This window comes from Plodia interpunctella, chromosome 17 (assembly GCF_027563975.2).
Source record: "Plodia interpunctella isolate USDA-ARS_2022_Savannah chromosome 17, ilPloInte3.2, whole genome shotgun sequence".
NCBI lineage: Eukaryota > Metazoa > Arthropoda > Insecta > Lepidoptera > Pyralidae > Plodia > Plodia interpunctella.
In genome coordinates this window covers 2,835,447-2,856,545 of record NC_071310.1, presented here as the reverse complement: position 1 = coordinate 2,856,545, position 21,099 = coordinate 2,835,447, and the positions used below count along the sequence as shown (strand labels likewise).

General features: G+C 34.6%; 1 long non-coding RNA gene across 1 annotated transcript in view; it reads left to right on the top strand.

Moving 5' to 3' along the window:
• Window positions 1-1,530: 1,530 nt before the first annotated feature.
• LOC128677106 (uncharacterized) overlaps window positions 1,531-21,099 on the top strand; it is a 34,711-nt gene continuing 15,142 nt past the window's right edge. Inside the window, exon 1 of the long non-coding RNA XR_008405500.1 lies at window positions 1,531-1,634. This is a non-coding gene — a long non-coding RNA (uncharacterized LOC128677106). The remainder of the gene's footprint in view (window positions 1,635-21,099) is intronic.

The window sequence follows — 21,099 nt, the reverse complement described above, 5'->3', positions numbered from 1 at the left end:
GTCCGCGATAGTGGAGCATTTAAATAGTCGGTCACATAATACGTTTGTATGGCTATGTCATCATCATCATCATCATCATCTGCAGCCCTCCGTGACCCACTGCTGGGCATAGGCCTCCTTCTTATGGCTATGTACCTACGTTCATTTGCGTCGGCATCTATCTGATGCCAGCTCTAATACTGTCACCAAACAGTTTGCTAAACTTTCACGGATTCGGTATTCATTCCTGGTTTTTCATTACGGTAAATAAAAGCACTCATATTAACAAAGCAATGTTTACGCTTTCGCGTCTGCATGTTCGGCGACAATGTGGAGCCGGCATAAGTTCGGCGATAATACGCGCCATCTACAGAACTTTTGCGACATTGGTTCACAAAGTCCCTATGAACGAAATTCAATACAAAATTACTTAATCGATCAATAGATGGCACTTGTTTATCAATATATTTTTCATTGTATAAGTTTCATTAATTGATCGCTAGATGGCGTTAAAATATTATTTCATGCCGACCACATATACGCCGAACTCATTCGTTCATCTGTTATTCAGACCTACTGTGTAAGCGAGTGGGCGAAACTTCAGAAATTTATAACCTTCAATTTTGATGCCCGCTACACACTATCGCCGAACTCGGACCGATGCCGTCAACGCGAATATTGCTGCCGGCTCTAAACGGTCGCCGAACTCTCACACATGCCGACGCGAATGCGTGAGTGAACATTACGTAGTTAGTACGAATTCCTTTAATGAAAATCCATCAACATATACCGAATCCATCAAGTTCGGCGAACTGATCCGCGATAGTGTGACATGACATTGGTGTATGCCTATAGCTTTCTAGAATACCTACTTACTATAATTTGTTGTTCCAGAGGTTTTTAAAAAGGAATTTACGAAAATACGCCGCAATGATTCGAGAAAAGAGGCGGACCGTACGGTAATGATTGCTTCGTGTTCGAAATATTTTTTTATTCCCCAACAATAAAAGTTTTTTTTTAATCGGCCGAAGATATAAATAATTATTGAAGTATTTTGCTTGTAACCCACGAACAAGGCTGGAGTTACCATCTAAGAGTTGCCATCAAGTCAAATGAGACAAGTAATTTTTTCTATGTCTCATAAACAAAAAATATATTGGGCTTGTACCATAGATAAATATATATACGAACACGTATGAGAACATTCTTCATGTTCTGTGTTTGTATGTCAGTGATGGAGACAAAAAGCGTTTCAATTATACTTTAATAACAAGAAGATTAACTAAATGTTATTGTAAATAAAATTTATTAATCAAAGTGGCATTTGATTATAGTGTTTCATTATGTGAATTCATACCTTTTATTTTATACACAGGCAACTACTTTATTCCCGAGGAAACCGGTTGCCGTGACATGACCCTTGGTTGTAGGTACACCTGAACTGACCCTTACTTGAGATGGCATTAATGTAAATTAATACAAATGTATGTGAGAAAACTGATTATCCACAGATGACCGTTGCCCCTTTTCCATTCGCATTCTTAATTCGAACGTGAATCTGTGCGTGTCTTGACCAGAGACAAAATTAGTTTTTTTTTTTAATTTTATATTTCTCTTGTTTTCATGTATAGTGTTGTGGATTTTTTTTTAATCTGGTAAGCTATATTATGATTTATTTTTAGTTAGGTACCTATATCGCTTTATCTAAATGTTAAGTAGGTACCATAGGTACCAAAAATAAATAACTTAACTTATTTAATTAAATGTACGGACACCTAAGTAGGTACACCCACCAAAATTATTGTACCCACCAAACTGTGGTAATCTATGATGTATTTCCATTTTTTATACTGTTACATAATTACTGTTGGTTTTCCTTAAATAAATAAATAAATAAAAATAAACACAATCTTGACTCTAGTTTTTGAAATCTCAATTTTGAAATGCTTAGACATACCTACGTCAATTAAATAACATTACCCCAAAGTATTAGTTAGTACCGGAGTAGGTACCTACCTACTAATTCCATGCATTACCCATCTTAAAATAACAAAGGCGTAATATAAATTCTTCTTTTTAAATATCTAACTTATCTATTAGTAAGCGCATCTTATTAATTGACATAATAAACAGATTCAGATTATATACATATATATCTAGAGATATCAGATTGCTTTGTCTAATAATATTAAATATATCTAAAGAATAATCTCCACGATAAACTTCATACTTTATTGCTGTTTTTATTTAAAATACTACAGATTATCAGTAGGTAAAAGTTCAAGCGCTAATAATACTTTAAAAAAAAAAAGTAAATTCTAGAAAAAACTAAAATGGCGGCATTGATCGTCAAGGGGTGGCATTTTAAATGTTCTCTAACACACGCGCAATAGTCAGCGCGATGACGCGGCGGGGGCGGTTCTACCCTCACTATATCTCAAATTCTCACCCTCACTACTCAAACTAGCCAGCCGATGTTGACCTCCAATGGAAGTAAAGTTACTGGGAATTACGGCACGGTGACCGTTCAACGTAAAATGGATGTGCGTACGTGCAAAAACTACATGTGTATGGCTGGGTAGGCATAAAATTCGAAAATACACCACATAGGCACCTTCGCTGCGGGCCGCAAATGAGAAGGCAGGCGGAGTGGAATGATTTCATGATTTCTGTTGGTTTGACTTTTCTATGCTTGTATTGTTTGTTGGCCCACGGCGATTTTTCGTCATCGCATTCGAATATAATTTTATAGCTGGATTTCGGCTCTAGCTTTAGTTTTATAATTAAGTAGTAAATAATAAATAAACATATATATTAAGACTAATTACACAGATTGAGTTAGTTCCAAAGTTAGTTCGAGACTTGTGTGTGTGTTGTGTGTTGCACACTAACTCAACGATACTATATTTCATAACAGATACATACTTATAATCATCCAAGACTCGGGCCAATCAGAAAAAGATCATCTTCATCATGACCCGACCGGGCATCGAACCCGGGACCTCTCGGTTTAGAGGCAAGCACTTTGCCACTGCGCCGGCGAGGTCGTCAGTAGTCGTTCTGTAAAATAGAATGAAAATACTTTGTTGAGTATACCTGTAATTCAATTCTACCTACCACAGCGTATCAAAGTGAAGCGCCTTTTTAATAGAAACTAACCATTGAGACTATATTTTAAGTTGTTATTATTATTATTATTTTCCTTGGAGCAGATCGGCAACTATTTTTGGATGAATCTGAGAATAACCTTACTTTTCTTTTACTTTTTAATAGGGAAGTATACTTAGTTTCTATTGGTAGGTACTGTCCTCACTCCTCATGATTCCAAAGTAGATCTCGACTTTTTGAAATTTCCTTACGTCTGTGTATTTGTCTGTTCGCGATATACTCAAAAACTATTGCTCGAATTTTCACGCGTTATTCGAGTAGTAAATAGATAGTGTGGCACCTAAGGAAGGTTTAGTTTATTATGTTTTTACCCAAGCGAATACGGGACGCTTGGACATATTAAGGTAAATCTACCGGGTAGAAATGCAAGCATGGATCCTTCGTTATGTTAGCTAGTGATGTACTAGATACATGATTAGTAAAAGATTATTCAGTGACATGAGATTTAAGAGACATAACCTAAAAATATAAAACATTCAGCGAACCGCATAACCACACATTACGCAACGATGGAACGAGTAGGTATGGAACAGTTGCGATTTTTGGAACAGTTCTCAATATATCACGTACGTCGGTCGCAGTGTCGTGCACGCACACAGCGCCGCATCGTCAAGTGGGGGTAAGGTCGGACAAAAAGAAAAAAAAAACTATCGTAAAAAAGAAAATTTTGTTGACTGAAAATATTGTATACTTCTATATCATCAGCTACATGCTGCGTCAAGTCATTAATAGCGACCGAAACATGCTACATGCTTTGTCAAATCACCTTATTGGTATAGTTTTGTATCGTGATCGCAAAACTAGTATTTTCTGAAACACAAACCATCGATTTCTTTGTGCCAACCAAAAAAATTATATAGAAAAAGACTAGAAGAGTTCCCTTCATAAGATACGTCCGTCGTTGCGAATGCTTTTTCTGTTTTTTGTATTTAAACAAATATTTACTAGAACTTTTTTAAAAAAAACATTAGTTTCTATCTCATGCTTCATGCTTTCGGAAGGGGACAATCTCTAATGCTTTGAGAGTTAACCGGTACATCAGATTCATTTTGAAAGGCGCGTGAAGTAATTGTTGATAAAGATGCATTTTGTTATATTAACTCTTTTATTGCTGGAGATTTTGAAAAGAAAAGGGACGAAAATGTGTAACAGTAAACCGGAGCTGCAATCACTGTTTGATTTGACCAATCATTGCCTCATTGATAGTGTCAGCAGACGTTCACATTCCATGCGACATTTAAAAAAAAAAATATTTTAAAAATGTCGCATATTTTAAGGCAAATATAACATGCATTATCATTTGTGCCTTTTTTCTTACATATTATCACGCCTGTTTTTTTATTCTTATTTTCATAGCGAAGACAAAAAAGACAAACATGCGGACAGTACCCCCACCGGGCATTTTCCGAAGTGTGGGGCGGTTATTAGTTCCGAGCACCGGATAGGTTTTCACAATTTTGAGCTGCACTCACAATGCTATGTCATTTTCTATGATTAATAGTGGCGCGTCACTGTATGCTGCCTGCGGCGGTACTATCAATGATGTTATAATGGAGACCGTTTTGGAAATGACAGAATTTGTTCTTTGAAATGCGCATTACGTCGTAGAAATAAAAAGACTAAACAAAAAAAAAGAGCTTAAAATTTCTAAAGTGATTCTTGTTATCTTAATGCATAATTTAATCCCCGACGATAGAAGGAGTTGTAACATTAACGTGTCTGTATGTCTGTCCGTAGCATTTTAGTAGCCAAACGGCTGATCCGATTTTGATCTATTTTTTTATTATTTGAAAGAGAATTTAATTGAGATATCTTAGATTTTTAATTTAATTTTCATTTAATTCCTTCTCTCGCCGGGGTTTGAGAATTTATTTTATTTAATCTTTATTGTACAATATAAAAGACAACAATAGGTGGACTTAATGCCATAAGGCATTTTCTGCCAGTCCAACCCGGGGGGGACCGAACAGAAAAAGGCAAAGTAAAAATGTTGTCCGCTTGATACCTAAATACGTTTTATTTTATTTATTTATTAATTTACAACTAAAAACGATGTATCCTCTACTTACTACTATTAGCTCTTCTTCGTAGTCGTATTCCTCATGGCTGAGGGTCGTGGTCATTACGTGGAATTAAACACACATAACAACTTTCTTGGCATTAGTAATGGAGTGGTTTGCCATTGCCTTCTCCATTTCACACACAAGTTAATAAGAATCAACAAGTTTTACTTCTTTTTATTTTAACTTCTTCCTCATAGTCGTATTCCTCATGGCTGAGGGTCGTGGTCATTACGTGGAATTAAACACACATAACAACTTTCTTGGCATTAGTAATGGAGTGGTTTGCCATTGCCTTCTCCATTTCACACACAAGTTAATAATCAACCAGTGTGCAGGTTTTCTCACGATGTTTTCCTTCACCGGAAGCAAGTGGTGGACGATGAAAACTACTATACATGAGTTACATTGGTATACTATCTCATGTAGCATGAGTAGGATTCGAACCTGGGACCTATCGATCCACAGGCGTCTTAACCATTACACCACCACCGCTACTACTATTAGCAAAGAAAAGAGAAATCTTTGCAATACCTACTTACAAAAATATAATTATAAAAGCGTAACAAAGTAATAGACTTTTTATTTATTATGGATTTAAAAAATGATGTGAATGAACTATAAGTAAAGTTTTAAATAAATAGTTCATATACATTAGAATTATAAATACTGTTTGAAATTATTTTCTAGTGTTTTGTGCTCGTACATTTCTATTATGTAGGTACTGTAATTATGACTGGGTAATAATGACAGAACAAAACTATTGGATCGTATCGATAAAACGAAAAAGCAAAATTAATAGGATGTCGTTTGATCTTTTTCCAATGCATTTGGCCAAAAATACATAACGTTAAAATTCCCTAATTACAACTCATTTATTTCCGAAAATGACCATTTAATAACTCTGTATTATCGGCGATTATCAAACAAATTCCGGTGACGTACTAAAAAGGTGGGTAGGCCTAAAAACCAGCCATCATTCCGCACCCCCCCTCCCTGTGGACCCACCCCCCCTACCTGCAAACTATCCCCCGACTCTTGACGACCACGCCGCTTGAATTTTAATGTTTCCACTTAATTGAATATTTTTGAAATAGCATAGGTTTTGGAAAACGATTCGGTCTGTGATAAATTTGGGTTTCTTGTAAAAATATAAGAAGGGTTAATGATGTTTCGATGATATATATATTTCGTATATTTTGATAGTACGTAATGGTTAAGACGCTCGCCTCTGGATCGAAAGGTCCCAGGTTCAAATCCTACTTGTGCCACATGAGTTTGTATACCAATCTGACTCATGTATAGTAGTTTTCATCGACCACCAATTGCTTCCGGTGAAGGAAAACATCGTGAGGAAACCTGCACACTGGTTGATTATTAACTTGTGTGTGAAATGGAGAAGGCAATGGCAAACCACTCCATTACTAATGCCAAGAAAGTTGTTATGTGTGTTTAATTCCACATAATGACCACGACCCTCAGCCATGAGGAATACGACTATGAGGAAGAAGTTAAAATAAAAATAAGTAAAAGTTCGGTTCGTTAGTTCTACAGTACAGACTACAGGAAATGTGGCAGTTGACTGTTGCCTACGGTTCAGTTACTTCAATTCAATCCTCAGTTTTTACGTTTAAAAAGACAAAAAACACTTTTTTTTTTAAATAACAAAATTTAGATTTTTTTTTAGTTTTGAATTTTGTTTTTTTTTTAATTTTGAATTTTGAATTTTTTTTAAATTTTCAATTCAATCCTCAGTTTTGCCGTAAAAGAAAGATAAAAAAACTTCTTTAGATTAATTTAATTCCGCGATAAAAAAGTACCCTATGTGTTATTCCAGGTTGTATTCTACCCGTGTACCAAATTTCATAACAATCGGTCCAGTAGATTTAGCGTGAAAGAGTAACAAACATACACACATATTAAACATCCTCACAAATTTTATTTATAACATTAGTAGGACATTAGCGCTAGAGTGCCCTCTACGAGACATGTGTAATAGACAACCAGACATTTTATCATTAAGAATCTCACAATCGTATAACCATCAGTGAAATAATCACGTCAACTAAATATCTTAAAAAAATGTAGCCACAATATATTCTGTATTATAGGCGATTATTTAGCCGTGATCTAGACTTGCCAAAACGTCACACAATCGTATCTTCTCGTGACGTCATTGGTATAATATAATATAATAATCATGGAATTATTGTATGAAGCACCTACTAATCCCATGAAGTGCCTTATAATTCCATGTAGATAATTGACTCTCTCATAGTTTGACGTTTAATAATTCAAACCCAGCAGCAGAGCATATATTCAGGCTGAAAAATCGCAATATTACATGTATCTATCATAATATTGCAAATTTTAATTAATAGTTAAGTAATTTTTAATATCTCGTTCCGTCCTCTATTGTAATTGATACAAAAGTCATGTTTTCGATAAAATACGTTTATACGAAATTAGAAAATGTAGTAAGTATATTTTTGTTTATTATTTTATTTAGAGATATTTCATTAAGATCAATATCCTACCTGTAAAGAATTTAAATTTGGTAAACCAGATATTCTCAAACAGATTTATCAAAAACTATGTAAGTAGATAACACAAAATATGCCATCTCTTGTTTCTAAATGGCCCACCCAATATCCTCAGGATTCGCTGTCTAACAGCTAAATTAATTTCCCAATCATAAATAATATCCAGTTGTAGCTAACAATATTATCTTAGCAAATTGACGCCGCCCGGTCGGGGGAGAAGCTGGCTATCTCCAAATTTTACAATTTTGCGCGGCAGTGTTTAGCGCTGTTTATGAGGGGGTGGACAGGAGGAGTGGGAGGGTTATAGTGCCGAAAGGGGGAAAGGATAAGGAGAACTGACCGAAACCCCCGACACTTGGATATATTTGTACGATGGGGACCCTCGAAGATACGGATCTGTGTGTGCGTGAGTTTAGAAAACGTTAGGAAATAATAAGGGTATGCTTAGCTTGTATGTAGTGAGTAGTTGGGGTGAATATGTAATGGACAGTTGTTATAATAAATCTTAGAAATGAGATAACGGTTTTTGGAGATTAGAATTCTGTTTGATGTTAGCAATTTTCTAAGTTAGACGCGTGTTTGATTAGAATATATGTATAATTATTTGAACTTATTGGAAATAAAATAAAATTTATGAGATGATTCTTATAAGATTTTTGTTTTATCTAATTAGTTGCAGATCGAATAAAATTGAGGATAGGGATGGAATTTCTATATAATTGAAATATTAATGAGTGAAAATATATGAGATACTTACATTTAAAAGCATAATTATGTACCGTGTATGGGACAATAAAACAAAAGGGTCCAAAATAATATATTTTTGAAACTTTTAAGCTAAAGAAAGAAGGTCACTCAAAGATCTAGATAGTACAACGCTCCAATAAAACCCAACAAAAAGCATTCCTTTGTCAAAAGGTCGTTTTGTAGATCGAATGTGTTTATCCCAACATTCTGTTTAGTACGGTCGGCGGGCATTCGTCGCGACAGCCCGATTTAATATTCTATTTTACTCGGCGATAAGATTAAAGTATGTAATTTCTTGTGCCCCGAATGAGCGAGCCGTTTTGTAGAGTGAGGACTGTAGGGTTGTGAAAATTATGATTTTTACACTTATGAATTTTTAGTACGAATGTACATTTTAGAAAATAAGGAAAGAATACTGGTTGGTTAGCAGCGCATAGTTATCGAATTGTGGCAACGCTGCAGTATTTCTATAGACTGTATTTCGGATCTCCGATCCAGAAAATCATAATTATCTTGACACATACTTACTTCGTAAATGGGTAACAATTTCAACAGCTTATTTTATAAATAAGTACTGAAAGGATTTATACAAATCGGTATCACGTATTTCGATTTTTCTGTCAATGAATGACTAAATTATGATTGGAGAGAAATCTTTAAATGTTTGTTGACCTACCTAGGCATAAATTGAATTTTGCAAAGTAAATGTATTTACAAGAGTAAATATATTTCATATAGTCTTTATAAATTATGATATTCACAAATGAATTTATATTGAGTTTTAGTCTCAATTGCTCCACATTTTGCATAAAATATATGCTTATGAGTTGTGCACTACGAGTATAGAGAACTTAAACGAGGCCAACGACAAAGCAGCTTGCTTGACCAGATACTGGTCGAATCCTACTCATTTTATAAATGCGAAAGTATGTGTATGTGTGTTTGTTACTCTTTCTCTCAATTGATTGTTATTAAATTTGGTACACATGTAGAATATAACCTGGGATAATACATAGGTTACTTTTATTTAATACAGAAATTCCCACGGGTCCACCACGGGGCCGAGTCTAAGCTAGTCTATACTATTATTACAAAGAGGTAAGCGTTTGTGAGTATGTTTGAGGCGAGTAATCACTGAAACTACAGAACCGATTTCAAAAATTATTTCACCATTAGAAAGGTACATTATTCAAGATTGCTATAGACTATATTTTATCTCAAAATTCCCACGGGAGCGAAGCCCCTGGCAAGATCTAGTAACATATAAATCAGCAAATCATTATCAGTAAGCTAGTCATATAAAGTCATAATAGCCAGGCTGACTCGACAGGAAAATGAATAGTTAATTATAAATACGATATTTGGTAAACAAAATGGCAGCCCTGTGTAAGAAGCCGCCCCTCCCGACCGCAGACCTATAATAAAACCCTCCCCCGGCCCACCCCCACAAGAAGACGGAATATTGGACAATTTTCGGGGCGTCGTCGTGACTCGCTTCGCAATTTACATTCTCCTTTCATTGCGAGAGTTTTATGTTCTTTGGTATTTCTAACAGACATGTCGATTTGATTAATATTGAAGTATTTTATTATCTACATTTTGGAATCCTTACACATTATGTATTCTAACGTTTCGGTAGATAAAAGTAAATAGAATGAATCAGTATTAATAAAATAATCTAGCACGAACCATCTCAAACTCAGGTACAACATGGCGATCCTGCCAGGATACAGATGGATGTTTGTAACGACTTCATTAGTTCGAAAAATAAGAACGTAAATTAAAACTAATACAAGAAATATTTTAAAAATCCTTGTCATATTCTTAGACATTTTTACGAGCTTATATTTAACTAGCTTTTGCCCGCGGCTTTTCCCGCGTGAATTTCTCTGCAAATACATTGATGATGGTCATTAGCAGGTTGATTTTTAGAAAAAAAAAAGTAGCCTATGTTTGAATTTCTAATGTATGTAACTATATGCATAGCAAATTTCATGAAAATCGCTCGGCGGTTTTGCAGTGAAAGCGGAACAGACAGATAGATCGACAGACAGACAGATTTTCGCATTTATAATATTAATATGGATTTACTGTATTAGTGTAAGGCTAAATTTAGTGTGTATCTCTTATCTACAGTGAAGGCTCTTATTTTATAGTTTATAAAACATGAAGTGTGCATTTTTTTCTCGATATTAGAATATCTTCGCCTTCCTATACTGTCTAAACAATTGTGATGTGGTTCTCGAGCTACAACCTACCTTATGTTTTATTATGTTATCGCGATTCTGCAACAAAGTAAATATATATATTTAAAAATTGACAGTAAAATAGCTGAAATTAAAACAAACAAGTTAGGTAAATATTTTATAACATTATTTGCCGTGGAGACCGAGAAAATTAACAACATATTAACGTTATTTATTTAAGCTAACCTAACGTTAATTTGGCTGTTTGCCACAAACTTATGTTGTATTCCAATGAGAGTTGATGACTAAACTCAAAGAATGTGTTACATTATTTGAGTTTAGTCACGAATCTATACTAAGGGTGAGTTGCACCAGTCATCTTTGACGTTCAAACAAAACGGTCTTTGCGTTTTTTTGCGCAGATTAAAGTTTACGTCAGGTTTGACAGTGTAACCCACTAATAAATGTGTGTTTTTCCTTTCACGTCATAACGGAGTGATTAATTAATAAATCTTTTTGTGCGGAGATAGTTGGATGTTTGGAGATTGACATACCCCTTATAAGTTACTATCACAGAATTTTGAAATTATTAATCTAAGGCTACCTCCAGTAATGGAGAGGCACCACAAGAAGAAGAAGAATCTAAGGCTACTTCTTACTGCGGGCGAAACCACTTCGTCGCAACTTTTTTAGTTTTTCTTAACGTCTCCCACTGCTGTGGCAAAGACCTAAACTTAAAACTTCCATAGAGCTTGTCGATGCCGACGTCCGCGCGAAGTGAAGACGAAAAGTAAGAAAGCGGTCCCTCTACCTCAAAGCCCATCTGTACGGCTTTGAGGTAGAATTTGAACAAGATGGCGGGAAGATCTGGTTGGGGATATTGTTTTGTAATTTGGGCAATAAATTTTTATATAAATAAATAAGCCTTCGAATACTAAATAACAAACAGACAACAAAGAAATATTTTAACACGTGCATATTATATAATTAAAAATTGTTTTTGTGGAGCTCAACATTGCACGATAGTGCATGTATAAAGTGCTTAGTTGTTGCATTAAAATATTAATAGTTATCGACGTTTGACCGTTCATATTGCTAACACCCTAAAACATAACAAAAATGATGGATGAATATCATGCGCAATAACAAACAAACAAACAAAAAAGTACTTTGCTAATGAATAAAAAATAATAATGAATGGAAATATGTAGCAATAAACAAAACAAGTTTATTTGTCAGACAAATTAAAAAACCCCCGACTTTCAATATTCATTTCGCTACAACTTTGACGGTTACGGGTGAACCGATTTTGATTAAACGTATCTAAGAACCACCGCATAAATTCACCGCAATCGCAATTCGGTTCACCCGTTTATGAGCAACGGTGCTACGTACACAGACAGACAGGCACACTTAGTGGTCAAATTTATAACACCCCTCTTTTTGCGTCGAGGGTTAAAAAACATCATAGAATATAAAAATAAATAACTTGATAATTAAACTCGCAGCAGTCCGTTGACGCCGCGTAGCAGACTATCAGTTTGCGAAACCGTAGACAAACCGTAGCACATTTTGACGTAAATTTCGAATTCTGTTAATCATGTACTTATTTCATAAAATTGTATTACAAAACGTTCCTATTTTAATACAAAAAGCAAAGACTTAGATAATTATGAACTGGAAATTAAATATATTTCTCTTCACACAGTCGTATTCCTCATGGCTGCGGGCCGTGGTCATTACGTGGACTGAAACACACACAACAACTTTCTTGGCATTATTATTAATATAATTTATGTCCATGACGTACGTCTTCCCGTATTCCGAATGAATCAAAAACCGTATATTACTGTTGGAGTTGCGTTGAATATACTATAATTTACTTACTCTTTTATTCGTAAAAAAGTTAAAACTTACTATAAGTTTTGTCACTGTCGCACTTTACAATAATTGTCATTGACAGAACGAGACCAAACATACTTTAGCATTGCTTCAACTTTTTTAAGAATATGTAACATTTAGCGCCAAATTATAGTAACTAGGCTACAAAATTAAAAACATATATCACTATACAGAACAGGTATATTGAAACAATACGTATTGTCTTGTAAGTAATGGGCAGGACAAAGCAATACGGGGTGGACATTCAGTTACATTACGTACTTTAGTCTTAAAGACAATGGCCGACCAATGGAAGCTTGCCACAATAGCCCGAAGATGAATGGCGAACATAATTAAAATAGTGATAGTTCTGTCTCTGTCTAAATACTGACAATGAGCGAGATGGGTGTTATCAGTTGAGGATTGTATTTTTGATGAAAGGACTGTTGCTCTCTGCGGGAATAGAAATATCGTTATAATTCTATCAATTGTGTGTGATTTGTTATTGAAGAAACAAGTGATTTATAATGAATCTATTGCAATATCAGACAACGCGCTTAAGATGCTATAAAATATTGTTATAAAATGTCCCAAATAAATCTATACTATAATTATAAAGAGGTAAGCGTTTGTGAGTTTGTGAGTTTGTATGTTTGAGGCGGGTAATCTTCGAAACTACCGAACCGATTTCAAAAATTCTTTCACCATTAGAAAGTTACATTAACCAAGATTGTTATAGGCTATATTTTATCTCAAAATCTACACGGGAGCGAAGCCCCGGGCAACATCTAGTATTAAGTAATTGAACGTTTAAAACTAGTCATTGTATTTTTTTTTAATTAAGAATTTGAGTGAGTTTGACCACAGTCTAGCCTGATGTTGAGTCTGCGGTTTACACGGAAGCTCAAAAAATGTCTATTCACTTACAAGTTAATATAATAAGCACTGATGCAACCGCTGTCATTATTTAATTTCAATTCCATAAAATCCACCATTATTTCAACTTGTCCTACGAGTTTAGCAACTCTTGGCCCTGTCAACCCCGTAAAGGATTGAGACGTAATACAGTATCTGGAAATATAATAATGAGACTTAGCACGAACTTTTTGTATATATTTTTTGTGTATATAGCGCGAAAGTTATACGTATACCCGCCATTTTATTTACTATAACGCTATTTATACATTTACAGAGCCATTCCAACAATAAATAATAAATATTCCTTAGATATAGGTATAATAAACATACATAATAGTTATCAGATCGGCCGTGTCCAAACAGAAAGCACATAATCCCGCATAATAACTGACGAAACACGACAAACGCTAACCCTTTATAATCTTTTCCACCCCCGAGTTTTCTTTCCACCCTCCGAGTGGAGGCAAGACCCTACTTAAGATCGATGGAGGGTGCAGATTACTCGGCGATAAGGGTGGAAGGGTCCATCCTGAATTAAGGCCCTTTGTTGAGAACCCTCGAAGTTCGGGCGTTGTTTTGACGTATTTTATAATTAATTTGGTAGTTTCAACCTTAGTTTGAGAATTAATTTTGAATGTTACTTTGCTTGCCCCGTAATTACGGAGGGAACGAGTTTCGGTGTAACGTAAAGCAACGGTTTTTTGTTACGAAAACGTTGTGTTATTAGTTCGTTTTCAATACTGTTTCTATGTATTATGATAGTAAATAATATATAAAATATACAATATTATATGAATAATGGTAAAACATTACAGTATTTATCAATACTATAATGTTTACTTTAGTATAGAGTGTTTAGAAAGCAAAGATGTCGCAAATTTTATGCAAATATATATATCCTTCCGACCGCCTCCTTGACAATTTTACATACCGTATAGGTATTTTCTTTTGGCATTAATTCCATACTTCTATATTACGAACCTAACGGTAGATTTTGTAGGTATATATATATATATATATAGTATAGATATAGCATAGAATCTCACCTGATTTTCACAATAATAGTGAAAAAAATAATAAGTTTATTCTGTAAATCGAAACATATGTTTATCAGCCACATGCTTTGTCATCACAGAAACCGAAACGTAATATTCAACATTCATAAAATAATTATAAAATTCAATACTTATTTAGTTTTCCACAGAAAATACAAATATACTGCCGACATACTTACCCACAACTGATCGGTATGTCGGTGTCGCTGGTGGTCCACCAGCACATAAATTGCTATTATTATAAATAGAGCTAAGCGTTTGTAAGTATGTATGTTTGAGGCGAGCAATCTCCGAAACTGCCGAACCGATTTCAAAAATTATTTCATCATTAGAAATATACATTTTACAAGACTGCTGTAGACTATATTTTATCTCAAAATTACCACGAGGGCAAAGTCCCGAGCAACATCTGCTCAACAATATTTTTGTTTTTAGAAAAAAATAGCTATTTATAAAGCCTTTATATAAATCAGAATAGGATCCGAAGGGACTAAATAACTATGATAATTAAATTGAAAACTTGGTAGACGGTATTTGTGACTGAAAACATACTATTGTTTGCTTTAGCAACTAAAATTAGTTCGCTCCCTTTTAGATGTAATGAAATTAGATCCCCCCAGACGAACATAACTGAACGAATTTATTCGACAAACTCGTTGTTTTATTAATTAAAAACTTATATTACGTCCTTTGGGGGTTTATATTGTTTTATATTGTGTTATTAAGGAACATTATCATTTTTAAAGTGACAAAATAACGATCGAAAAGTATCTTCTACTCGATAGGTAGTCATCAACGCGTCCAATTACATCTTAGTAAAAATAGATTTTATTAGCATATGAATAGGGTTTATTGAGTTTGGATCCTCACATTTTCCTATCTCATTATTTTTGAAGAGCCGAAAATCAAGTCTATTATGATCTAATTTAGTTGTTGCTTATAGGTGAACGATTAGAAAATATAATTGTCATCAAAAAAGCAGGTAATGCTAACTAAAATAGTCTTTACTAAATGTTGCCCGGGGCTTCGCTCCCCTGGGAATTTAGAAATAAAATATAGCCTATAGCAATCTTGGATAATGTACCTTTCTAATGGTAAAAGAATTTTTTAAATCGGTTTGGTATTTTCTGAGATTACCCGCCTCAAACATACAAATTCACAAACACTTACCTCTTTATAATAATAGCTTTTTTAATATACCACAAATCACACAGATTGAATTAGCCTAAGTAAATTAGAGACTTGTGTAATAGAATGCTCAACGATTCATAACGTATACATAAACAGATAGATAAACAACCAAGACACACATCAATTTGAAAAATATCGTTTTCCATCCTTGACCTGACTGTGGATCGTATCCGGAACCTATTGACAGTCCACAATGACCATTAAGCTATAGAGGTCGTCACACTTTATCTCTAGTAAATTCTCTCTCTTTCCTTTCGGCATGTTACCAGTTGCTTTCGGGGCTGTGACGCCCGGGGTCAACGTAAAATTAACTTTAAACTCTAAAATTATGTGTCCAAAAGAGAATTCTAATAGTGGGCAGCAAGTTGATTGCGAGCGAAGGCTTGCAATTAAAAGTTCTTTGTGGGCAGGCCCCGGAGGCGGTCACTTGACGGAGTTGGTAATTGGAAAAGTTGCCCTATGGCCCCGCTGCTTGCGAGTTGTGTCAATTGAATGTGTGTACTTACAGATTAGTTACAAATTTCAAATTAGTTTTCGTTTTAATTACTGTCTCCTATCTGGCTGGAAATAATTTTTATTTGGAACATTCTAGTTTTAGCGTCGCCCCGCACGGTGATAAAGTATCTAATAGCCTAGTTAAGGTATCGTATATAGCGTTAAAAATAAAATTAGCGTTAAAGTTAAAATTGTGTTTCACTTTCACATGGTCTTGGATAATGTTAACTGGCCACAGATCAGACACATTAATTTGGTGGTTAAGTTTGTCAGATTACGATAAGATATTTTATCAGAAAGTGGTGAAACAAGCACTATATTTTTCGATACTAATCCGTTTGTTACAATAATCATTAAATCTGGCAATTGATGTTAAAGACAATGCAAATTAGGGATAAATCGGCAGAGATTCGGAGAGGTTTATCAATAATTCAAGATTAGCTTTTCAACAAAACTTCAATTTGGCATTATATAATATGAAATTTTCCGTCTCCAACTGCGTTGATCATAAAATAGCGATTAGCGATAGTTTACTCAGCTGGACGCTGCGATACAAGCATCGCTTAGTGCAGAGTCCAGAGTCTAACTAACCTATAAATTCAAATCTATCATCTAAAATGATTCTGTCAAACTATTGTACTTTTTTTGGTGAATAAAGTTATTATTATTATTTGTATATCCTTTTGGGATTCACGGCACATTATTATTATTTGTATCTCCTTTTGGGATTCACGGCACATTATTATTATTTGTATCTCCTTTTGGGATTCACGGCACATTATTATTATTTGTATCTCCTTTTGGGATTCAGGGCATATAGTCCAGTCCTTTGAGAGGCTTGCTATTATTATTATTACATTATTAGTTGAAAGCATTTGACCCATCCGAGTAAATCCAACAGCCAGAGCGAGTAAGTTAAAAAAAATCACCCCAACAAAAGTAATTTTATAACGCCCTATTCACAAGTAGCATTCGTCACGCGTTTTAAAAAGACTTTTTCTGGCGACCATTTGCAAAATCTATTCACGAAATGGCGGGGGTCACAGATGGAGGACAGGGGTCGTCTTAATTTTGCAATATTAGTGAGTCTTGCTGACCCCTTGGCCATTAATCGTGGGGCCGGGGTCAGTGACCCCGAATTAAGATGGGAAGGAAGGGTGGAAGGCGATCATTATACGGCCTTCCTGAAACTTATTATGTTTAATTTGGTTCCCTTAAATGAACTGTTTTTTTTATTTTTTAAAGTAAGTACTTCATTAATAGGTACACACTTACATACGCACAAACTTTCGCATTTATGATGAGACTTACTGATGTACGCACGCACCAATAGGTACATGGCTTTTTCCTAAAATAATATTTTAAAAGCACCTTTACATGTTTCATTCTTAAAAAAATCAGTTTGCTGTGTCGAATTGGGAATTTATTTTTAACTGAGCTTTTAAAATGTGTTTAATTTATATAATCATCACAACGTCGAACTTTAAATATCAAATAAGAAGTAAAGATAATAAAATTCTTTCCAGCCAGTCCCAAAAGCCTTCCGTCCCACAACCGTCAAATATTATGAATAATATGCTAAAACAAACACTGTGTGTGTAACAGTATATAGCGGTCGCTAGATAAATAATGCGGAGCTATCGTCGACACATCCAACTTTATAAATTACTTTCTCAGATAGCGGCACTGCACTGCTACAGTGGTCGCACGATTTGTGAGAAAATAGGGTATTTTTAACATCATAAAATAAATTGTATAAATGCCTATTACAAAAGTAAATATGATAATTTAATGTCACCCAACCGGTACCAAGCTACCAGATAACCATTATTCATGTTGTGCCTGGATTTTTCACAATAAAAGGATTATTTAAAACAATTTACTATTTTAGTAGGTGCTTAAATATGTATTGTGACTCTAAAGTACTTTGTTTTTTTTTACTTTTAGCAAAATGCGATCGTATATAAATTGCGAACGACATCCTCAATATTGAAATTATAAACTGTTTTCAAATTAAAATAAACGCATATTGAGACACCAAAATATAGCTTCCGTAAAGTTGTGATGTATTTTGTTATTTGAATACTTTTATAACTACTTATGGCGTGAAATATTAGACAGCTGGCTTCCCAGCTCTCCGGTCTTTACTCAGTTACATCCTACTATATTTTTCATTGGATCTTCCAAAACATTCAGTAGGCAGGTAACTTTCAGAAGGGGGTTGAAAATGTGTGTGAAGTAATATTATTTAATGAAGTGATAGATGGCGCCACTGTATCGCGGCCATGTGGGCGTGCACAAAGGCACAGGCTCAACTTACCCCTTCCGCGGCGCAGCACCCTCTGCCGCTCGCAAGTGGAAAACTAAAGTGTTACTAGTAAACTAATTGCCTATACATTGAAGCTAAATACCTCATATTGACAAAGTTGTATGCAGATACAGTGTCGCGACTTTATACCTTACGGGGTAATTAGAACCAAAGGTTGCGAGACTCGAAGGCCACTTTTACCTGTATGTCGGACATTTTGGACAAATTGAGATTGTATAGTGACAAGTCGCTAGCTCATCGCCTATGAGAAGCATATCAAATAATGGAAATATTGATTCGCATAGATTTAGTAGTCGATGTGTTAAATTTTTATTGTATTATCAAAATGAAATACATAATAATTTGTTGACCGATGGAATACCCCATTGGTTCAAAGGTGGTTGCGGCTTCGTGCTGTGTAATATATTTTTGTTTGTTTTCACTAACATACATGGACTCCGTCTGAAATAAATAATTTGAATTGAATTGAATAATTATACATCCTTTTTACTACACCGTTCTATTTTCAACTCTGACGTTGGCAAAATCATCGTTTTAGCTAACGATGGAATTATAACACAAGAAAAGAAAAAGACGAAACTTTACTCGATATTAACCTTTACAATATCACATATTAATATATTCCATGGTGAGAGCTCTATGAAAAGTTAAAGTTCCAGTCGACTGGGCGATGGGAGCGCTAAACATCATGTTTTACGCTTGACACGACTCATTAATTTTTATCGGCCTATCAAAGTAAAACCTTCCTAAATTTATATATATATTGTAGGTAGGTTTTATAATGATTGTAGGTAGGTACTACGATCAGGCAAGCATTACTGTCATGAAGTTTATTTTCAAGGTCGCCATGATAAGTATATAGTGTTCTTTATATATATATATATATATATATATATAAACAATTGATATTATGATATTATAAACAATTGATATTATCAAAAGCGACTTGTACAGATATTTTTGAAACTAACGTTTGATATGTTAATAAATTTTCGATGAGTTTTACAAAATTGTGAATATTTAAAAACGACTTGACCGATTTTGTTATTCCGCGAACTTAAACATTCTATTGGCTGATCCTACATAACTATATTTGTAACGCGATAACTTTCGAACCGTTGATTTTGATGAAATTGAAAAGGTATTGTAATGTAGGATCTGTCAATAGAATTATTTAGTTCGTGGCGCATTAAAATCGGTTAAGTCATTTTTGAAATATTCACAATTTTGTAAAAGTTCATTGTGTTCACAAGTGCTACGTTCGCGGCGTATATTCTAACTAGTATAATCAGCGTCATTTTAGCACCCGCTCAGTTTTCTTACTCGATCACAGTTTTCTAACTCATTTGCATTCAAAAGCAGATAACGCTGATGCGCTGATAGTGTACCTTTGTGAGTTCTATATAGTCTACAAAGTTGCGCCACAGTTCCTGCAGCTGTTGCCAACTTTGCAGAAGTTGCAGTAATGTTGTGGGAAAAAGCCCACGGCCCGGTACACAATTGCCTAAGCAGGCCTCGCCTCGCTCTCAGTTTATTATGCTGTTGAACGTTTAGCTAGCTTTGTTGATATAATTTAGTTGGTCTTAGTTACGACGATAGTTGGCGCGGAAACCTGTCAGAAGTTATGTGAAAAGAGTTGTTTTCATGTTATTTAAAATAGCGTTTTGTTAGTTCCTTCATTAGTATAAAAAAGTAGCTTTCCGTTACGTTTGTCCCCGTGTATGCTTAGATCTTTAAAATTGCGCAACGGATTTAGGGTTTTTTAATAGACAGTATGATTCCGGAAGGTTTAGGTCTATTACTTATTACGGTTTTACCTGAAGCCTGAAGGTTTTACGAAGCCGGGACCGACCGCTAGTTATTTTTATAATCTTAATATACGACGCTGTTATTAAAATATTTATAATTTGGACAAACTTAAAAATAGTTTTAATATCTGACTTTAAAATCATTAATCTGTACTCTGTGGTAATGACAATTTTATAAACTACTAAATGTTGCCCGGAGCTTCGCTTCCGTGGGAATTCTGAGATAAAATAGAGCCTATATCAATCTTGCATAATGTACATTTCTAATGGTGAAATAATTTTTGAAATTGGTTTGGTAGTTTTGGAGATTATTAACGCTTACCTCTTTATAAATAGATTAATTGGGAAAAGATCCAAGAAAATTTATGGAACGCTCTGAGAACTACCTTTTATAAGATATAAGATCATGCTTATTCAAAACAGGTACAAGATATTTACACTTTACCTTTATTTAATACCTACATAAAGCCGGGTTGCCTGTGTAAAATAATAAATTAACATCAATTATTTCCAGGACAAACCGGAACAATTTAGTTCGAACATCGCACTAGACTCGGAATGGAGTTAAATAACACAACCGTACATATTAATAGTTTAGAACACGTGACGTAATAAATCGCCTGGACATGCGCAAGAGCCATTAAAACCGTCCGATTCCACTGTTTTCAATTACAGAAGGCTCGCGAGATATTCGCGGCAGTAGGGTTGACACAGGTAACACGAGAATTACTCTATTTCA